Source organism: Arachis hypogaea, chromosome 9, assembly GCF_003086295.3.
Source record: "Arachis hypogaea cultivar Tifrunner chromosome 9, arahy.Tifrunner.gnm2.J5K5, whole genome shotgun sequence".
NCBI classification, from domain to species: Eukaryota; Viridiplantae; Streptophyta; class Magnoliopsida; order Fabales; family Fabaceae; genus Arachis; species Arachis hypogaea.
The window spans coordinates 110,296,928-110,301,878 of NC_092044.1; positions in this window are offsets into that span (position 1 = coordinate 110,296,928).

The window sequence follows — 4,951 nt, forward strand, 5'->3', positions numbered from 1 at the left end:
CATACAAATTACTCTAAACATAACTCGACAACTACTTTCTCATCGCCCACTTTACATCCTTCACTAAGTTTTTGCATTTCTTGGCCGCTTTTTTGAAGACAGAAGGAGTGAAGCGATTGGCACTCCGACGTGGCGGATCAATCCTCAGATTGTAACCTTTGACGTTGTCCTCCGAAATGTCTGCCTGACCTGTATACAATTTTGAGTAAACAAGTATATAAAAGACATTACATATTCATTACCAACATAGATACCACAAGTCAAGAAGGATAACCCAGTCAAAGATGCCATGTATGAAAACAAAAAAAAAAAGAACTTGTCGAACATGTAAAGCAAAATAGTTAACATAATACCATCGTTACGAGATTCTTCATCCTCATCGAACTCTTCAATTTCATCATCCGGTTCGTCTGCTAGATAAGCATCGGTTTCTTGTTCGAGTATGTTAGTGTCTTCCTCAATGAGTCCCATGTTAAGACGGTTAGGATTCTGACTATTGAGAACATCGGCGTCCACCCTCACTCCTACTAGAGTCATCAACAGATACGAACCCCCCGGAAGCCAAGGATGAGGTATGACCTGGATACCTCGCATCCAACGAATACCTGCCTGGCATGAACTCAGGCTGATGGCCATATTGTGATTGTGCGGTATCTGCAGCCATGAACCCAAGCAACTGGCTAAAAGAACCTCCTTCGCCTGTTTCAAACTGTGATAAACCCCAATATTGTTGCTGCATTGGAAATGATGAGGTGAACTGTGTCTGAGGTACAAACGGATTTGAGGACTGAGGTTGTTCTTGTGGAAGCGAATTTGGAGGTGAAATATGTGGCTCCTGTTTTTCATTGTCCTCATCCATATCCTGACTACTTTCATCGGTATCCTGATTACCCTCATCCATATCATCATTACCCGCACCCATATCCTCATTACCTGCATCATCTTCACCCGCAAGATTCGACAAGGCTAAGCGATTTTCAAATTTTGATCGGTACCAGTTCATATAACAGTCCAATGGATGCTGTGAAGGGATGGGAAGCTCAGAAAGAACGTAGTGATACCTGTTTGTCCAATGCATCACCCAAATTGAATGACTCGGTGCCGTGGCCCAGTTAAGATTCTTCGGACCAGTCAGAACCTCCCCATGTGCCTTATCCAGATTCTGCTCCTGAGTAGGTTCTCCCTGAACGAGACTAAACTGGCGCCTGACTCTATCGGTGGCATGCCACTCGATACATTCAAAGGACACCAACGGAACTGTAGCGCTCCATACAACCGATTGCATGTAGATTTCAGGAGGAATTATGTTCGGATCCACACGATCCACAGCATAAGCAACCCAGACAAACTGGAAAAATACAGGAAACTCATGATTAGAATCCACAATTCAAATAACAATAACAATGCATCATAGTTTTGTCGAAGACCCTAAACCCGAAACTAAAACTTCTTTAATCAAAACGCACCTGGCCTTCCTGAAGTTCATCAAAGGCCTTCCTAAAGTGAGCTAGCTTCAGATATCTATATCGTCGGTCACTACGCTCCCAGTTACACCACCTAATATGATATTTTCAATTAGCCCAACTGAATCTTAAATATCAAGAAACGGGTACATTGTAATATAATATTACCTATTTGCTAGTGGAAAGCTGCGGGGTTCTCTAGGAAGCGGTGATAGATATGGCAGTTGGATCCAAGCCCAACCCAGCAGAAGTGTTAGTGGTCCATCTATTTCCTTACAGTTATAGCGAGATGCCCTACATAGGGCCCTGTAAAGGTGTGCTAGGCATGCCGATCCCCAGCTATACTGTCCAATATTGACAAAATCACGAAGCAAGGGTAGAAACTTCCAGTGCACGCCTGGCCCCGACTTATCCCCAAACAAGATCGTCCCAATCAGCAACATAATGTGGCACCTCACATACCTTTGTATACTGATTTCATCGGTCAATTCTAAATTCTCTTTTAGATTCCGCAGCCAGGTCAGTTTTATGCAGCTAGATCTATACTCCTCCTTACGCGGTGCAACGCCAAATTGAAGCAAACACTTCGCCTCCATGGCTTCAAAACTACTCATTGTCATTCCTGTAACTGGAAGACCATCTGTGGGAAGACCAAGAATTAGAGCCACATCTTCAAGAGTCACGGAACATTCACCAATGGGAAGGTGGAACATATGTGTGTCTGGGTGCCAACGTTCGACTAGAGCATTTACCAATGCTTTCTGACACTGCACTATCCCAATCTGAGATACATGATAGAAACCGGTAACTCGTAGATGCTCCTCTACCCTATCGTTGTACCGATTCGGATGAACTGGATGGTTACATGTCAACATTCTTAATTTCTACAAAAAAAAAAATAACAAATTACTAGTCAGATAAACAACAACAACTACTAACCTACCATCATCAATCATTTTACTGAATCCTTATATAACTAATTATTCTAACTTCTAAAATTATTTAATTAATCCTTAAAATTATTCACAACTGCAAATAAAAATCATTACTAATACATATATTCCTAATCAAAATTCTCAACCATATTACAACATCTAGAATTAATTTTAATATTAATGACTCATTTGTTAAACATTTTTCCCCTCAACAATAAAAAAAATTAACATCCAGTATATGCCATCACTCACAACGATAATAATTAAGTTGCTAATAATAATTACGACAATTAAACAAATTTATATATTCTCATAATAAAAAATCTAACATGCCTTAATTAGAATAACCATACTAATCACTCAACATTAACAATATCTCACAATAACAATATCATTAACATCAACTTCTCCATCAGTAAGATATAGTTATTTGTTTAAAAAAACATTTAAATATTAACGTTCGTTCCTCCCACAAAATTATACTTAAAAATAATTATAAATTAAAAAAATTACATTCCACACTTAATTAATAATAAGTAACCATTCCCTTCTTTTTTTATTACATTCGGAAGTCTTCAGACCACAATAATAATAACGAACTTCACTATAATAATATTTATAATTAAAAATCTGTAAAAAAATTTTTAAAAAATCTAACAAATATAAAAAAATTAGTAATAATCATTCTATTTATACTCTTTAATTGCATTTATTACAACAACCATAATAACTAAATTTTTAATATTAATAAGTATAAACATAATAAATTAATAAAATTTAAAAAAATTTTAAAAATACTTACATAATCAGAATCACTGAGATAATGAATAATGTGAAACTCAGATCGATCAACATCTTTAACTTTAAATTTTTTTAGCATGATTGTTTCTCCTCCACCATGCAAAGCAATCAGAGAAAGGGGGAAGAAGGTGACCCTGAGAGCGAAATGTGAGAGAGACTGAATTGAATTCAAATAGAGAGAGGGTTGAGGGGTCTTTGTTGCTTTTAGGAGCACCGTTCGAGGTAAAGCATGGACGCGACGCGTGTCAACTTTTGGAACAACTCGGACTGTTCGATAGGTTGAAGGGAAATCGGACGGTCCGTGACCTGGGACGTTTTCGGAGGGTCCGAGTTGCAGCCTTCACTGAGCCAAATGCACGCTACTCAGACCGTGCATTTTATGTGTGTAACTCGGAGGGTCCGTCACTGACACTACAATTTCGTGAATCACTTCCCACCCTCATATCAGAATTATACACCATCCTTGACTCCATATGTTAATTAAAAAGCGGATGTTTGCTGTTTTTATCTTTTTTCTTTTTCAATTGTAATGAAGTTTGAACCTATAATATCCTACAAATTAATCCAAACCTACCAAAATAAATTTCTTCTTAATTAGTCCTTATATATTTATACAAAGATATTATATACACATAAAAAATTAATTATTAAATCAGTTATTATATATTTATATATAAATATATATAATATAATTTATTTTTAATATATATTTTATATTAATAAGCTATTAATATTTATGTATTTAGAAGTAGGGCTATCCATGAAACTTGACAAGTGGAGAGTTATGGTTTTAGGTGAAGTTGTATATTTGAAATTTAATCAAGTCAAACTCGTTAAACTCAAAGTATAATTTAGTGCAGCCTAATTTGCATTGTAACCCTAATGATGGCTAGCTAGGGTTTCCTATTGCTAGTTTATTTCTTAAAAAAGAAGTAGTTCCATGATGATGACAAGTTTAATTATGGGTAAGGTGAGCACTTTAGTGCGCATGGAGGTAGATAGATATATATGAAAGGAAAATTTTTAAAATAGTAATTTTAATTGTTGATTTTAATTATAAAAAATATATATAATTAAAATTATCAGTTAAAAATTATTGAAATACTAAGTGTATGGATATACTTAAAAAATTTCTATGTTTCGATTATAACAAGCCTAGATTGAAGTGTCATGACACTAATAATTATATCCTATAGTACTATTCAAGAGGCAAAAGGCCTTGAACTGTTCTGTTCTTCTGCGCTATTATTATTATCCCAACCACACGTTCTGGCACAAAAGATTATTTAGTAAGTAGAAACAATTATGTATCATCATGAATTTAATCACAGGCGTGCATTGGTAGATTTAGAACTACTCACATTAAAATAATAATAATAATAATGCCTCTTTTAATTTAAATTAATTTATTGTTCACCTACTAGATAAACAATAACATGTTCCAATAGGGACAGAACAACATAAATGCTGCGCATATGCAGTTCTTGATGATGGCAACCTTGCTTCATCATGGGGAGAATTTTATATATTCTCTTATTTTATACTCCTTTAACCATAATTAGTCCTCCCCTCATCACGTGTATATCACTTGCCACTTTAATTAATTTGCTAATGTCATATAATTAACTTCATGTGCTATGTATGTATTTTCAACTCATCAAAATATGAGCATGTTAATTCATTTCATCATCAAAAGCAGACTAGTACAATTCAGAAAATGAGGATTGTTTTTTGTCGCATCTGTGCCAACAA